At 49.8% G+C, this 17,966-nt stretch overlaps 1 protein-coding gene across 4 annotated transcripts in view; it reads left to right on the top strand.

Moving 5' to 3' along the window:
- LOC116954052 (uncharacterized) overlaps positions 1-11,843 on the top strand; it is a 44,337-nt gene extending 32,494 nt beyond the window's left edge. For all 4 annotated transcript variants that reach the window (XR_012929606.1, XM_076052095.1, XM_076052094.1 and 1 more), the window contains one exon: positions 11,672-11,843. The gene's annotated coding sequence lies outside the window, so the exon portion shown is untranslated. The remainder of the gene's footprint in view (positions 1-11,671) is intronic.
- Positions 11,844-17,966: the final 6,123 nt, after the last annotated feature.

Below are 17,966 nucleotides of genomic sequence, written 5' to 3'. Positions count from 1 at the left end.
GGTGCGGGTGGAGGCATGGCTCGCTGAACCCGGCCCTGGGTCATCGGGAGAGCAGCAGCAGCAGCAGCAGCGAGACTTAAAATCAAAACTGTCGCAAACGTTTGACTGTCAGAGATGTCGTTGCAAGCGGCGACTCGGCGTGGGGGTGTGGGGGCGTGGGGGCGTGGGGGGAGGGTGTCGAGGGTCGTGCCGCGGAGGAGAGAGGAAGCGGGAGCCGCGGCGCTCAGGCGACGAGGAGGCTTCCGCGATTGGCTCGGAGCCACCGGACGGAGCCGAAAACGCTGCCACACGGCGCGGCGAGCAGGGGAGAGACGCTGTGACAGGGTGAGCGGCAAAAGCAGCGGCAGCCGCCGCTCACCGCCGCAGTGAGCAAAGCCGCTCGTTCCCGCCCCCCCCCCCCCCCCCCCCGCAGTGTGCCGCTCGTCGTTTTGGATGTCGTGGCTGCAGAAGTGCGAGTTGAGAGACGGCGAGAATGAATTTTTGACGTGAAACGTACGGGATGTTGTTTTGTGGAAGTCGGGCCCCGGGCAGGTTGGGGCGCAAATGAGCTGTGTGGGTGACATCCTGCGTCGCTTTTGTTTCTCTCGGCGCGAGTGGTCAATGCCAGTATATATTTGAAACGTTCTTTTACCTGTACGTTGGAGCCAGCATGAGAGATTAAAAGGCACGTTTACATTCACTATCCTCGCGTTTTCTCGTGTGTATACGTGCGTGTCTCTGAAGGCGGAAGCGAGCCGGATGTATGTATGTATGTTGAATTTCTTTCGCACCCCACATAGCCAGCCGCGCGAATCGGAGGTGCGGGTCTATCACGTTTCAACGGTGAACGTCGTACACAGAAGTTCACCGCTTGAATTTGTTTAAATTATTTGGTGAGGGCTGCAGCAGCCGCCGTTGGTAGTGGGGGGGGGGGGAGGTGGTGGGAGTGGTGTTGGTGCACGAACGAGACACCATTTATATTTACGCGATCTGACCCAACAAACGCCCCCCCCCCATTAGAAACCAAACGCCAAAAGCAATTCGAGAGAGGAATTTGCTTTGAAGAACGCAACAATAACAACAACAACAGAAACGTGGGAGCAGACCTTGTAATTTCAGTTTGTTAGAAAAATTTCTCCCAGAGTTGACGGTGCAGAGGCGAGTAACCCCGCCATCCGCCGGAAGGTTATGCCGATACATTCTTCCTTCGATGTCATTCACTCGCACGATAAGGCCATTGTCTTCTAACGTCATACGCCGATGCATAAAATTAAACCACGGCCGCAAACTCGACGTAATAACTACGTTTTTCCCCGTGTCCCTTTTTCAAGAACGAGTTCATTAATTCTCAGGCGGGGGAGGGGGAGACGGCTCACGCCTAATTAAACAGAGGACGTGCATTTTCCCACGTTTTCAAGTGTCTCCATCTGTCATTCGTGCCCCTATTATCCCTGAATAGCAAATAATAAACTATCTCGCCCGGTATGCAGGAGTTCGTGGGTTCGATCCCGACCCTTTTTCCCAGCGGTCGCGTGGATTTTTCTCCGGGCCCCTCCGGTTTCTCCGTTCGAATTTTAGAATCAAGGCGCCTTATAAGAGTGCTTGCAGACTAAAGATTTCCGCGCGTGAAGCCACTTGGTTGAGCGATTGTTTGTGATAGCCAGGTCGCTCCTGAAAATTACCTATACATAGCTCGGTGGGGCCTTCCCCTGTGAAATAAAGAAATGGTTCACTTTATCAAAATAGTTTGAATAGTTGCGAATGTCTCGAATGTCGGCGACGGTCGGCTCGCGGCGCCGAACTCCCGCGGGCGCTCTTCGGCAGGTGCGCTACTGAATAATTAACGGAGGCGTTTAAAGTTTAAAAAAAAAAATCTCGCCGTGCCGAGCAAAGCACCCCCCCCCTCAACCCAAACAGTCAGGCATTGCCTCTGGCGACGTTATTAACGTGCGGAGGACGTCGGCACGCTTAACTGCGACTTCAACAGCGCGCCTCCAGAGATTTGTTGGACTCTCTTTTTTCGTCGTTTTCGTCGTTGTTGTTGTTGCAAACGACCGTGCCCGCAATGCGAGTTTTTATTTTTTTTATTCTTGTTGCAAAAAAAAAAATGTTTACGGCGACGGCAAATTAAACTCGAGCGGACGCGTCCTGCCGCCTTTCCCCATTCCCAGCGGCAGCTTTTGAAGCGCGGCTGCCGACGGCCAAGTAGTGACCCCCTCCGGGACTATCGGTGGCATTCCACAAGCGGGAGGGGGAACGAAAAGCGACTTGTAGAGCCAACGAGCCATGCGGCTATTAACTACCGCCCGCCACCAACAAAGATATCCCCCGCCCCCCCCCCCCCGTACAGCTTTAACAGACTTTTCGGGGCAAGTGCTGGAGGCCCGTCGTTAAGCGATTAGTCGTGAACCTGGTTGCTCGTTAAGTGGGGTTCTTCTGTAGTGGCCTAGGAAGGCCCTGCACGGCACACACGACGGGGGTGGGTGTAGGCCAACACCACGCGCCAGGCCGTCTTTGTCTCCCCAGTGGCGCCACCACTCCCCCCCCACCCATCCGTGCGCACGCGATTCAAAATATATATTTTTTAAACAGTCAACAACACTGTGTGGCCTTGAAAGAAAATGCGTAATTGAGCGCGTATGTATTTATGTGCGTATGGAGAAGTGCCACTGCCCGGAACTCCGGCTTCTTACCGTCAGCAGGAGGGCGCGTGGGTTCGAGCCCGAACCAATCTTGGCCCTGGCTCCAGGCCCTCGATATTGAATGGAGCTGAATATAACTCTGACGACATTTACGTCCCAAGGGAACGCGACTGTCGATGAGATGGAGCGACGAAATCCGCTTGTGTGCAGCCGCTCGGCAGATTAGTTAATCGCAGGGTTGTGAGCGACGGTGACCTTGGAGGCCTTCATCCAGCAGTGGATCGATCACGTCTGGTGATGATGACTCGCGTGCCAACGCTAAATCGCCTTTAAAACGTCTACATATTATATATATATATATTTTCCATTTCTCTCTCTCGGTTGTATTCTATTTGAGCTATCGACCATCGTGTTATGAGACTAAGAATCTATCCATCCCAACCCTAATGGTGAGCAGTGCACCTCTCGTCTGCTGGGGAATTATAAAACAGATCTCCGCGTAATGTGATTTCATTGATCGGGGAAATAAGTCAAGATCAAGATGTCATCGTGGCCAAAAACCGTTGAAGCCACGAGCATATACGTGGTGAGTGAAATCTTGATGCAGAGCCAGGTGAGAGCCCCTTGGAGACCGCAAGTGAGCACTATTGGAACAACTATTTACACTGGAGGAATATCGATGAGCTATATAAAGTTATTTTTCACGGATGCCCAGTAGAACGTTACAACAACAAACGATGTGAAAAAAAACAGGATAGGAGTGCAAATTATAGGAATGGTAAACATATCACCTAAAAATATATATACTTTGTTATTTCGGTAAAGTCACGGAGATAGAAAATAAAAAGTAAATTAATTTAAATAAAAATTAAATTAAATTTATTTTAATTGATATTTAATTTTTATTTTCTGTCTACGTGACTTTACCGAAAGAAACAAGAATATGAATTCCTGCAGTCACGAAAGTTTTAAGTCAAAATTTTTAAAAAATATATATAAATACAGTAAAACCTTGGGTTGCGAGCATAATTCGTTCCGGAAACGTGTTTGTAATCCAAAGCACTCGTATATCAAAGCACTCGTATATCAGTTGTGATCACGTGACGCTCGGCAGACAAAGCGTATACGTACTACTCGCATTGCAAGACCTCGCTCGTTTATCAAATTAATATTTAAAATTGCTGCTCGTCTTGCAAAACACTCGCAGACCAAGTTACTCGCAATCCAAGGTTTAACTTTGTATATACGTTTCTTTTAAGGGAAACCTACAAGAGTGAATTCCAGATTGAATAGAAAAGCAGTATAATAAATAAATAAATCGCCTCAAGCTTACTGTAAACCATGTGACCTGTGTGCCTGGCCACTCCCAGTCTGAATACCTCCACCACCCCGCCCCCTGCGAAAACAGACGCTGCTTCGTGCAGCTCACAGCTCATTCGTTCTCTTTTCCTCTTTTACCGTCTCCCCTCTCATCATCATGATCATCATCATGATCATCATCATGATCATCGCCCTATCACCCCCGACACCTTGACCCGGTCGTTCCTTCTCCCCCTCCTCCCCATCCTGCCCGGTGCCCCCGCCCCCCCCCCCCCCCCCCACTTCTCTCTTCCTGCTGCTCATCTTGAGCCGTGGGCCCCTCTTTGTCCATCTTGGGGAAACTTCTGTCCCGGCCTCACTCCCCTTCCCTGCCCCGCTCCGTTCTCTTCTCCCCAATCGTTGCCGTCCTTGACCCCACCTCCCTCCCCTTTCCGTGGTGTCGCCACGGCTGAACGGTTTCGTATTTAGTAGTTATTTTTTTTAGCCCGGCGAAACTAAACCGACAATGTACTCGACACGTCGGTAAGTCGAATACGTGGAACGCAAGTGGCCCACTAACGCTTGTGCTTAGGCACGGTCCGCATTCCATCCTCGGCAGGTATCTGTTGTATAAATCCGCGTGTACACGTTTTAAATGAGTTGCATCGTTCCGTGACAAACGCTGGCTGTTACCCAGTGGCGCGGACGCACAATGAGCCATCAGGTTGCAGAGCTGCGGAACAGCTTTTTGTATAATGCCTACCTGTGAAGCTTAATCCAGTCAACAGATGGCCGTGATAACCAGCGGCCACGGAAGCAGAATGGAATGTCTCCTCCTTCGCTGTTGTCGTGATTTGTTTTGTAGCTCCGTGGCAATTCGCGTTGCAATTCGCGTTGCAATTCACGCAGCCCGCAGCGAGCGGCGCGTTGCTAATGGGAGGCGACGTTGTGGGTGAACGGCACAAGAATTGTCTGCTGCGATTCGAATGCAAAGCCAGTAAATCGCAGCAGAGCGTTCAAAATTCAAGTCGGTGCGTTCCAAGTAGCACCCTCGGTGCGGCGGTGGCCGTGAGAATGCCGGGTCGGCGGAGGGACGTCCCAGTGAGAGTGAACGTGTCACTGTTGGACCAACGTTGGTCCGACGTTTGCCAAACGTTGGCCCAACGTTGGGCAAACGTTGGACCAACGTCGGGAATGCGGCAGGACCCTTTGGGCCAACGTTGTCGCAATGTTTCGCGTTTAACTGGGTGCCCGTTGCATGGCACAGCTGGTTGACCGCGGAATGACCGAACTCGTTTTACGATTGATGGGGGGTTGTAATTACTGCGCGGGTAATTTGATTCGAGATGATGGAATAGAAAGAAAAAAAAATGGTATGCAGAGATCTGTTTTGTAACGTATGGGAGAACACGTCTTTAGCATCGATCGTCCGCGGGCACATTCACGGTGATTTGTTGGCTCATGTCACACGAGTCATTCTGCAAGACCCAACTCGTGTGTGTGTGTGCGGTCGTGTAGCGGTTAGCGCTACGCTCCGCTACGAACCTGGCGACCCGAGTTCGATTCCCGCTCACGGCCAATATCAGCGACGATTATCTGAACTGGTCCTGGGCCTCCCCTAGGTCGTCTCAGCCTCAAATGAGTACCTGGTGCGGTGTGTAAAAACATCGCCACCGGGGAGACGAAGGCGGCCAGGCGTGGTGCTGACCACCCACCCCCTCGTGTGCCATTCTGGCCTTTGTAGGTGCTCCTCGCTAACAGCGCTTGCCCCACAACAGTCTGTTAAGGCTGCTCGCGGGATCTTTGTCCTGAGATGTTGGCCCTGTGTGCGAGCTGCAGGCCCTCGCCTCTCGCTCGTTCCAACGCTTTCACCGCCGCTCAAATGCAAATGACAAACTCCCCCCCCCCCCCCCCCCCACGTAGTCAGAGTCTCGCAGGAGGGCTAGCCTGGCCCGTGGTGATGGAAGCGTGGGGCTGATTGCATTCGGGGAGGAATCGTAAAATTTGCGGTGAAACTGGGGGGGGGGGGGGGGGTGATGAGGGTCGGTGGGGGAGGGAGCAGGCAAATCCCTCATCACCACCACCAGCCACATCTTGCACTGTGTACGGCCGTGCGGTTACCCCCCCCGCCCCCCCAATGTCAATCACTGTGAATGTTACACTGGCCCCGTTGTGAATCTATTAAAGCGACATCATCCAGCGCGCGCCCCCTGCCAGCGGCCCTCCTTTAATTTATTCCCGACGTGCAGTTTGTGCGCGATTGCAAATAGGGCTTTCAACGGGTTTTTTTTTGGGGGGGGGGGGGAATTTGTACTTTTTTATTTCGTTTAGTAGGGTCGCACACATCGTTGGTCTCACTCTCTCGCTCTCTCGCTCTCTCCCCGAGACGTTGCCGTTCTTTACACGGGTTGTCGCACGCCCGCTCGCCGTTCCTCTTCCGTCCACCGGGCCCCCCCCCCCATGAAGCGGAAGCCGCCGAGCTCCGCTCACGTTTGACCATACTTCCCCCACGCTGGTTGAGCGCGGGGCGGGGTTGGTGGGCTGCCGGGCGGCGGCCAGGAGCGGTTCCGATATCGGCGGCCGCTTCCGTTGGAATGGAAACTCGGGTCGCCGCAAATTAGTAGTAGCGCCTACTGCAACGTGGAGGGGTTAGGCCTTGCGCTTATTGTTTGGGGCGCCACGGTGGCGAGATGTTAACTACTTCGCCAGGTATGCAGGAGTTCGTGGGTTCGATCCCGACGCCTGTTGTATATTTTGAGTCTGCGTGTCTCTCTCTCTCTCCCCGTGGTCGCGTGGATTTTTCTCCGGGTCCTCCGGTTTCCCCTCCGCGTTTTAAATCAACATCACGCGTTTATAGTTTTTGGCCGCTGTACGTTTCCACGCGATAAGCCACGTCGTTGAGTTATAATTTGTGGCCGGATCGCTTCTGAAAAAGAGCTGCATTGCTCCGTGGGCCTTACCTGGTAAAATAAAAATGAGTAGTAGCAGTTGACCTTTGCAGAGAGATGAGACGCAGAAAATGTCGAAAACGGTCCAGAGTCTGCCTGTGCCGAATCAATGCTGTGGAAATTGTGCATTCCCAGAAGGCCGTTGGGCTGATGGGTTGTGTACAAAATACTTTGATTTCTTATCTTATCTAGAATTCTATCTAGGGTTTTTTTTTTTTGTCAAAGCGCTTTTCCAAGAATTATGAATGGTACATTAGTATTGGCTCGTGGGGAAAAGGGATGGGATTTGAGTGTTTGGGAGGGGAAGGGATAGCAAGGGAGGGTGATGGTAGGGGATGGGAGGGCGAGGTTAGCAATGGGAATGGGAAGGGGGAGGATGGTGAAGGTTTTTAAGGACGAGGACAAAAGTAGTCGAGAGATCCGCTATTGAAAAAAAGATTTGTTGGAATTGTATGAAGGATTGTCTGCTTGTCTACCCTGCAGAGTGAGGGGCTGGTGCAGCTGGGGCTGGCCAAAGCATTCGTCCAACCGTGAGAAGCCGATGTCGCCTGTACGTTTTAGTCCTCGGTGTGATGGCGATACAGTTCAGGAGTTAAAGGCCTGTTGGCCACGATGGAGAGGGCTTCAGGAGAGAGAGGGAGTTTTGCTTTTCCTCTTCCTCCTTCCGTTCACTTGAATGTCCCCTCTGTGTTGCCATTCAAGGGTTGTCCCCACGTACGTACGTGTGCGTGTGTTCTCCGGTGGGGAGCGGTGGTGTAGCGGTTAGCGCGCTGCGCTACTCAAGGCCAAACACCCGGTGACGATTATCCGAACCGTCCTGGGCCTCTGCTAGGTCGACTCGGCCTCAAATGATAATAACCTGGTGGGGTGTGTAAACTCATCGCCACTGGGGAGACAAAGGCGGCCGGGCGTGGTGCTGGCCACCCCCACCCCCTCGTGTGTCGTGCCGGCCCTTCAAAGGTGCTCGCTAACAGCACTTGCCCCTACAGTCTGTTAAGGCTATACGGGGGAGCTTTGGTCCGCAGGCACTTTGGTTTCCCTCCCACCGTGCAAGCCACTGCATGGATTGAAATTGGTCAAACATCTCGATGCATCTGAAACAAACTGAAAACATATTGTCACTCAGCAATGCTTTAAAGCCGACGTGAATAATAATATCCATACGTTGCTCTGAGCATGGCATAGACGCCTGGTGGACTTCATTGATATCCAGAGTGATCCAGATGTCTTGTGACCCCCCCCCCCCCCACCAATTAATCGACCCCTAAGATGATTTTTCTCCTTTGCATATTCATTGGCCTGTTTGAAATAAAACCTTTACTTTAAAGAAAATAATAATTAGGGATGAGAGACTGAAACGTGATGGTGACACACAAAGAAAGACATTGCGGGCCACCCTGGTACAGCCAGCCACTCCCTTGCTGGGCATTTGATCCGTTTTAGTTGCGAGCTCGATACGTCAAACTCTCGTTTTACACCGCTTCACAAATTGTGCTTTGGTTTAGCCCTGGGGGGTGTGGGGTGAAGGAGGGAGGGGGGTGCCCCCCCCCTTTGTGTTGACTGCATTCCCTCTGGCTCTGGTGGCTTATTTGGCTTCCTCATTTTAAACGGCCTCGTTCACAGCACCCGAGTCACACAACTAAAGGGTGCAGGGAGGAAGCTGACCACCAAACGTGGAACCCCCTTCCCTACATCCTCCTCCAGTGGGCATTCATTCTCAAGGGCATTCATGAGGGCATTTAGGCACTACCCCCCCCCCCCACTCACCCACCCCCCTCCCTTGTTTTTTCCTCCAGGGGTATCGGAGCTTAGGAAGACGCAAGGGGCTTGGAGAGTTTATTGAAACGCGCGGTTTAGACGCGTCTCCATCGCGCTGCAATCCACAGTGCGTCTGTGCGTGTGGCAGCCTCCTTCCGTATCCTCTCAGTGCCGGGTACCCGGAGTCGGACTTGCTCACGAAATAACTTTTTGAAGAGAGAGAGAAAATGACCTCATTCGGCCCAGAACCTGTTCAGGTGGCCCCTGGCAGAAGTGGGTGGGCATCTTTCTTGTGGGGGGGGGTGGTGGTGGTGGGGGGGTGAATTGGAGTGTGTGTGTGTGTGTGCACACTGTGTTTGTGTGTTTTCTTCGCTGTGGGGAGCGGTGGTGTAGCAGTTAGCGCTACGAACCCAACGACCCGGATTCGATTCTTGCTCACGGCCAGACACCCAATGACGATTATCTGGACCGGCCATGGGCCTCCCCTAGGTCGACTCGGCCTTAAATGAGTACCTGGTGTGGTGTGTAAACATCGCCACTGGGGAGACAAAGGCGGCCGGGCGTGGCGTTGGCCACCCACCCCCTCGCGTGCCGTGCCGGCCTTCATAGGTGCTCGCTAACAGCACTTGCCCCAACAGTCTGTTAAGGCTACACGGGGGGATCTTTGTTTTTGTTTTCTTCTCGGCCGCGGAGCTCAGAGAGTGGTCCGAGTTTGTGTTTTTTTTTATCTGTACCGCGTGCGTTGTCGTCGTCGTTCCGTAGAGCGGGGAGATCGATCGATGATCGATGTTCGAGGGGGGTGGATCACCGCGCCGATGGGCACCCATCGTGATTTTTCACCCAAACAGAGTTGGGCCGCTTCGTGAATGCTGCCATCTCCCACTCCAGAATCCCATCGGCGGCGTTTGACTTTTTTGGGGGGGCGGGGTGGCGGCAGGGGTTCGCTTCGTCCCTCACATGAATCGCGGGTGCATCGAATGAATGAATGTATGTTTCATCTTAATTGTACACTACTGAAAGTAAATTAATAAAGGTGTCTAGTTTGGGCAGGGTGGGGGGGGTGCGTTGCGCTCCATGCGTGCCCCCCTCCCCCACTCCATCCAAACTTCAACCGTGCCAGAATCTGCACTGAGAGGTTCTCTCTGTGTGTGGGTTTGTGAAGATGGCCTTAAAACGCCAACTATTGGGTTTGTTCATGACAATTTAAAAAAACGGGTGCTGTAGTTTTTTTTTTGTAAATCAGCCGTTGGAAAAAATAAATTAGCGGAAGGCAACGGCATAAGAAAACGAGCCATTCACGTTCTGATTTCGGAGGTGAGGCCACAGACAAAGACAAAGATCCCCCGTATAACCTTAACAGACTGTTGGGGCAAGTGCCGTTAGCAAGTAGCACCTGTGGAGGCCAGAACGGCAGACGAAGGGGGTGGGTGGCCAGCACCACGCCCGGCCGCCTTTTTCTCCCTAGTGGCGACGTTTTTACGCACCGCACGAGCTACTCATTTGAGGCTGAGTCGACCTAGGGGAGGCCCAGGACCGGTTCAGATAATCGTCGCTGATATTGGCCGTGAGCGCGAATCGAACTCGGGTCACTGGGTTCGTAGCGCAGCGCGCTAACCGCTACACACTCCCGCTCCCCACAGACACACGCAGACAGACACACACACACGAGCAACGGAGCCAAACATAAATTGTATGAAAGACAAACCGGCCTTATAGAAGAAATCGTAAACTGCACAAACCTAAAATCAATGCCAAATAAACTTTATTAGCCCGTCAAGAAAGTTGGCTTGGGCAAATTAACTTTCAGTAACCATGCATAGTTGCAGTTCATTTGTAAAATCTGTCGTTGCTATGCGCACGCCGGGTTCAGGATAATAATCTTTTATTTCGACTGCAGGAGGAGGAATCCGATGAGCTGACGAAGCTGAAGTCTCCAGTCGGGACGTGTCGGCGAGTTACAGCAACAAACAATACAACAGCAAAAACCGATAGGGGTGCAAAGTGGAGAAAAAGGCAAAAAAGTCACTAAATATGAATTAAGTTGCTTATAAGCGTCCAATTTATCGAGCTCGGGCCAAGACGGCAAAAATATAACAACAGCAAAACAATCCCAGACCATGCTCTTTGGTTCTTTAGGTCAAGTCACGTAGGTATGAAATAAAATAAATCACGACGTTTCGGGCGCGACACAAGCGTCCGTCACCAGGTGGGAAAGCGTGGTCCGCTGGGTTCCTGCAGTCACGAAAGCTTCAAATCAAGATAGTCCCAGACCACACCAAGATACCACGCATAATCGCCAGTCCCACAATGATAAAAGGTGAAGTCGCTGATTAAAACTGTTCAGTGGGGGGGGGGAGGAGGCGGGGGCTTAGGCAGGCGGTGGTTTAGGCAGGCGGCGTGAGTCACGGTCACAGAAGGGATCACGGACGGTGGTGATGAAGTAGCAGCCGCGAGAGGGGTGGAACGACGGGAAAAGTCGTCCGCCGGGGAGATGGAACGATTAAATCGGCTCGTTGCCGCAGGTTAAACTAATTTAAATATTTTTATGTTACCAGGTTAAGGTACACTGAGCTACATAGCTCTTTTCAAAATTTGACCTGGCCGTCACAAATTATCGCTCAACAAAGCGGCTTATCGCGTGGAAATTCATAGCAGTCAAATTCTCTGAAAGCGCGATGTTCATTCTAAATGTGGAGGGAGACACCGGAGGACCCGGAGAAAAATCCACGCGACCACGGGGAGAGAGAGAGAGAAAACACACACACACACACACACTAAATATACAGCAGGCGCCCGGGTCGGAATCAGAACCCATGAGCTCCCAGGTGGTCAAGCGATGTAACAGCGTCGGGAGCAGTGATGTGTTCAACTTTCCTTGACTTCACACTCCTATCGCGTTTTTTTGCACTCGTTGTTGTACCTTTCTGAACTGCCCCCAACTGGAGATCAGTGAAAAAGAGCTGTATAGCTCATCGGATTGATCCTGATCCTTTTTCTCTGTGACGACATAACCCAGAGCCTTGCCCTTCTCTCCGCTGTTTGCAGGAACCCCGGCCAAGCGGCGTCTCCCACCCAACCCTCGACTGAGCCCGGTCGCGCTCGGGGACCGCTCGCTCGCGAGAGCGTGGACAGGGACGCGTGCTGCTGCGTTCGGACTCTCGTCCGAATGAGAAAACTTACTTAAGGAACCCAATAAATTATTTGTGGACTCTTGAAACCCGTGTGTGTGTGCGTGTGTGCGTGCGCGCGTACGGAGCGGTGGCCTGGCGGGTTGGCGCGCTGTGCCACGAACCCGGCGACCCGAGTTCCGCTCCCGCTCACGGCCGACGCCAGCGACGGTTATCTGTGAATGGTCCTGGACACCGCCTCTCCTCGTTCGATGTTGCCCCAAATGAGTGTGGTGGGTCCCAACATCGCCAGGGAAGACACATGGGGCTCGGTGCTGGCCACGCACTCCCTCGTGCGCAATGCCGGACTTCTTAGGTGCTCGCCAATAGCTCGTAACACTCGTAACGCTAGTAACACTCGTAACGCTAGTAACACTCGTAACGCTAGTAACACTCGTAACGCTAGTAACACTCGTAACGCTAGTAACACTCGTAACGCTAGTTACGCTTAGTAATGCTAGTTACATTCGTAACGCTAGTTAGGCTCATAACGCTAGTTAGGCTCGTAACGCTACTAACACTAGTTACGCTACTAACGCTAGTTACGCTTGTAACGCTACTAACGCTAGTTACGCTACTAACGCTACTAACGCTACTAACGCTAGTTACGCTACTAACGCTAGTAACGCTATTAACGCTACTAACGCTAGTTATGCTACTAACGCCTGTTACGCTACTAACGCTAGTTACGCTAGTTATGCTAGTTACGCTACTAACGCTACTAACGCTAGTTATGCTACTAACGCTACTAACGCTAGTTACGTTACTAACGCTAGTTACACTATTAACGCTAGTTACGCTAGTTACGCTACTAATGCTACTAACGCTAGTTGCGCTACTAACGCTAGTTACGATGCTAACGCTAGTTACGCTACTAACGCTACTCACGCTACTAACGCTAGTTACGCTACTAACGCTAGTTACGCTAGTTATGCTAGTTATGCTAGTTACGCTCGCGCAGCCGGCCGTGCCAAAGGGGGAGGCTCTTCACGGCACAGCGAGCCCGCCGCCTCGGGACAGCTGCTGTGTCAAGCTGACGCGAATCGTTTTTTTCGTGTTGTACGTCTTACACCGGCCCATAATTGCACGGTCATTTTTCCAGAAGGCACTCATTAGACGCTGATCAGCTTGAGGTTTGTGTTTCACAGGCGGCTCCCAATTGTCCTCGTTTCGGGTCGGGCACAGCTGCCCGTTTGTGGCACATCGCCACCACCGCCACCACCACGCACGCTCCACTTGCACCGCCGCACGCCAGCCAGCCAGCCAAGACAGCAAAACTTTTTGTAATTGTAGTTGCTGATAATGTATGGTGGGATTTTAGAGAGTTACGTCAGCTTGATAATTAACAACAATAAAAATATTGGTTGTGCCCAGAGTGTTGCGGGGATGTAGTTTCATGAAGTAAAGTCTTCCGACGTGACGCGGGCAGCTCAGTTGGTCACCCTTCCCCCGCTCCTCCGATTAGCACGGTTGGCTACGTACGGTACGAAAGAAGTTCAACATACATACTGCCCATAGACTAACACTGCCCATAGACTAACACTGCCCATAGAATAACACTGCCCATAGAATAACACTGCCCAGAAACTAAACGCTGCCCATAGACTCAGCACTGCCCATAGACTCAACACTGCCCATAGACTCAACACTGCCCATAGACTCAACACTACCCATAGACTCAACACTACCCATAGACAACACTACCCATAAACTCAACACTGCCCATAGACTCAGCACTGCACCTCCGATTATCACGGTTGGCCACGTACGGTGCGAAATAAGTTCAACAGACGAGTGCAATCAACATATCTGAATGACGATGCAGACTCGGGTAATGTCGTGACTTTAGTTAGGGACTGCAGTCCGCTGAAGAAGACCAAAAATGGTGATTGGATATTTACGTGCATACTTTATTTTTATATTTTTGGCTGACCTCAATATTGTAGGGGATACAATTTGCGCGCTTCCAAACACAAACATTTACGTAACTAAGAGCGGACTTCGCATTTGACTTCTTTAGTCGACTAGGACAAGACTACATGAACACCACAGACTGAGACTAGAGTGTGTGTGAGTCTGTAGTGTGTCTATAGTGTCTGTGTGTCTATAGTGTGTGTCTGTAGTGTGTGTGTAGTGTGTCTATAGTGTGTGTGTGTCTATAGTGTGTGTGTCTATAGTGTGTGTGTCTATAGTGTGTGTGTCTATAGTGTGTATGTCTATAGTGTGTCTGTAGTGTGTGTCTATAGTGTGTGTGTCTATAGTGTGTCTGTAGTGTGTGTCTATAGTGTGTGTGTGTGTCTATAGTGTGTGTGTCTATAGTGTGTGTCTATAGTGTGTGTGTCTGTAGTGTGTGTGTGTGTCTATAGTGTGTGCGTCTATAGTGTGTGTCTATAGTGTGTGTGTCTATAGTGTGTGTGTGTGTGTCTATAGTGTGTCTGTAGTGTGTGTCTATAGTGTGTGTCTATAGTGTGTGTCTATAGTGTGTGTCTGTAGTGTGTGTCTATAGTGTGTGTCTGTAGTGTGTCTGTAGTGTGTGTGTCTATAGTGTGTGTGTGTCTATAGTGTGTGTGTGTGTGTCTATAGTGTGTGTCTATAGTGTGTGTCTATAGTGTGTGTGTGTCTATAGTGTGTCTGTAGTGTGTGTCTATAGTGTGTGTGTCTATAGTGTGTCTGTAGTGTGTGTCTATAGTGTGTGTCTGTAGTGTGTGTCTATAGTGTGTGTGTCTATAGTGTGTCTGTAGTGTGTCTATAGTGTGTCTTTAGTGTGTGTCTGTAGTGTGTGTCTATAGTGTGTGTGTCTATAGTGTGTGTGTGTCTATAGTGTGTCTGTAGTGTATGTCTATAGTGTGTGTGTCTATAGTGTGTGTCTATAGTGTGTGTGTCTATAGTGTGTCTATAGTGTGTGTGTGTGTCTATAGTGTGTGTGTCTATAGTGTGTGTGTCTATAGTGTGTGTCTATAGTGTGTGTGTCTATAGTGTGTCTGTAGTATGTGTCTATAGTGTGTGTGTCTATAGTGTGTGTGTCTATAGTGTGTGTGTCTATAGTGTGTGTGTCTATAGTGTGTGTCTATAGTGTGTCTATAGTGTGTGTGTGTCTATAGTGTGTGTGTCTATAGTGTGTCTGTAGTGTGTGTCTATAGTGTGTGTGTCTATAGTGTGTCTGTAGTGTGTGTCTATTGTGTGTGTGTCTATAGTGTGTGTCTGTAGTGTGTGTCTATAGTGTGTGTCTATAGTGTGTGTCTGTAGTGTGTGTCTATAGTGTGTGTGTCTATAGTGTGTGTCTATAGTGTGTGTGTCTATAGTGTGTGTCTATAGTGTGTGTCTGTAGTGTGTCTGTAGTGTGTGTGTCTATAGTGTGTGTGTGTCTATAGTGTGTGTGTGTCTATAGTGTGTGTGTCTATAGTGTGTGTCTGTAGTGTGTGTCTATAGTGTGTGTGTCTATAGTGTGTGTGTGTGTGTCTATAGTGTGTCTGTAGTGTGTGTCTATAGTGTGTGTCTATAGTGTGTGTCTATAGTGTGTGTCTGTAGTGTGTGTCTATAGTGTGTGTCTGTAGTGTGTCTGTAGTGTGTGTGTCTATAGTGTGTGTGTGTCTATAGTGTGTGTGTGTGTGTCTATAGTGTGTGTCTATAGTGTGTGTCTATAGTGTGTGTGTGTCTATAGTGTGTCTGTAGTGTGTGTCTATAGTGTGTGTGTCTATAGTGTGTCTGTAGTGTGTGTCTATAGTGTGTGTCTGTAGTGTGTGTGTCTATAGTGTGTGTCTGTAGTGTGTGTCTATAGTGTGTGTGTCTATAGTGTGTCTGTAGTGTGTCTATAGTGTGTCTTTAGTGTGTGTCTGTAGTGTGTGTCTATAGTGTGTGTGTCTATAGTGTGTGTGTGTCTATAGTGTGTCTGTAGTGTATGTCTATAGTGTGTGTGTCTATAGTGTGTGTCTATAGTGTGTGTGTCTATAGTGTGTCTATAGTGTGTGTGTGTGTCTATAGTGTGTGTGTCTATAGTGTGTGTGTCTATAGTGTGTGTCTATAGTGTGTGTGTCTATAGTGTGTCTGTAGTATGTGTCTATAGTGTGTGTGTCTATAGTGTGTGTGTCTATAGTGTGTGTGTCTATAGTGTGTGTCTATAGTGTGTCTATAGTGTGTGTGTGTCTATAGTGTGTGTGTCTATAGTGTGTCTGTAGTGTGTGTCTATAGTGTGTGTGTCTATAGTGTGTCTGTAGTGTGTGTCTATTGTGTGTGTGTCTATAGTGTGTGTCTATAGTGTGTGTCTGTAGTGTGTGTCTATAGTGTGTGTCTATAGTGTGTGTCTGTAGTGTGTGTCTATAGTGTGTGTGTCTATAGTGTGTGTCTATAGTGTGTGTGTCTATAGTGTGTGTCTATAGTGTGTGTCTGTAGTGTGTCTGTAGTGTGTGTGTCTATAGTGTGTGTGTGTCTATAGTGTGTGTGTCTATAGTGTGTGTCTGTAGTGTGTGTCTATAGTGTGTGTGTCTATAGTGTGTCTGTAGTGTGTGTGTGTGTCTATAGTGTGTGTGTCTATAGTGTGTGTCTATATTGTGTGTCTGTAGTGTGTGTCTATAGTGTGCCTATAGTGTGTGTGTCTATAGTGTGTGTGTCTATAGTGTGTGTGTCTATAGTGTGTATGTGTCTATAGTGTGTGTGTATATAGTGTGTCTATAATGTGTGTTTCTATAGTGTGTCTATAATGTGTGCCTATAGTGTGTGCCTATAGTGTGTATGTCTATAGTTTGTGTCTATAGTGTGTGTGTCTATAGTGTGTGTCTATAGTGTGTGTGTCTATAGTGTGTGTGTCTATAGTGTGTGTGTCTATAGTGTGTGTGTGTCTATAGTGTGTGTGTGTCTATAGTGTGTCTATAGTGTGTGTGTCTATAGTGTGTGTCTATAGTGTGTGTCTATAGTGTGTGTCTATAGTGTGTCTATAGTGTGTGTGTCTATAATGTGTGTTTCTATAGTGTGTCTATAATGTGTCTATCGTGTGTGTGTCTTTAGTGTGATAATCGGGTTTTCCACTTTTATCTGGCAACAAAGCAGGTGTTAAAATGCTAAAAAACCAAACTGAAACCTTTTACAAGGAATCATGTCTGCATTAACCACAATGCTTATGGTCAGAATGCAAACAAAAAACGTACTCTGATAATATATGGGCATTGTCTTCGAAACTGATTGGTCCACACCAGAGACAGCTTTCTTTAAAGAATTCTGCCAGCAGATCTGATACTGTCAGCGTGGCCTGGCTCCGCCCCCGGCCACGCCCCCTTTCTAGAACCTCCCCACGGGTTCCTGGTGTGTCCCTCCAGGGTCCCCTCTTTCCTGTCAGCGTGGCCTGGCTCCGCCCCCGGCCACGCCCCCTTTCTCGAACCTCCCCACGGGTTCCTGGTGTGTCCCTCCAGGGTCCCCTCTTTCCTGTCAGCGTGGCCTGGCTTCGCCCCCGGCCACGCCCCCTTTCTCGAACCTCCCCACGGGTTCCTGGTGTGTCCCTCCAGGGTCCCCTCTTATTCTGTCAGCGTGGCCTGGCTCCGCCCCCGGCCACGCCCCTTAGATCCCCCTCTGGTGTATCACGTGGCCTGCTGCTGCCAGGGCTCCTGTCAACTGCAGGTCCCCCTTCCCTGCCAGCAGCCGGCGCTGTGCTGCTACGTAGCGAACTCTATGTCACTGCACATGGAAGGCGACAACGTGACGATGCAGGCGGTGATGAGATGGAAACTGGCACTATTTGGACACGTGCGTAGCAAGGCCGTAGCCATGGAGTCAACATTGGGGGGGACCAAATCTTGCAGAGGGTCTGGGGGTCCCCCCCCCCCCAGAAAAAAAAAATTTTGAAAACAAATTTCCTGCCTAAAATATTTTTAAAATGTACTAACACGTAGGATGGATTTTATTTTTTTACAATAATGTCTAATAGCGTATTATATTACATTGCTCTGTTGTTTTTCGTTTTTTACCTTTTATTGTGTAATTGTATGTAATGGCAGAGATTAGGGATTAATAAAGTACAACCATAACCACAATCATATAAACAGAAATCAATTTTTAGCAATATATTGGGGGGGGGGACATTTTGAGCATATTTCAATATTGGGGGGGGGGATGTGTCCTCCCCAATATTCCCTCCAATATATATTATAATTACGGCCTTGGTGTGCAGTGAGGATGGACAACGA

This window comes from Petromyzon marinus, chromosome 54, assembly GCF_048934315.1.
Source record: "Petromyzon marinus isolate PM22_M1 ecotype Great Lakes invasive population chromosome 54, UKy_Petmar_22M1.pri1.0, whole genome shotgun sequence".
Classification (NCBI taxonomy): domain Eukaryota; kingdom Metazoa; phylum Chordata; class Hyperoartia; order Petromyzontiformes; family Petromyzontidae; genus Petromyzon; species Petromyzon marinus.
Note: the sequence above shows the minus strand (reverse complement) of the source record. Positions and strands in the feature narration are given on the sequence as shown.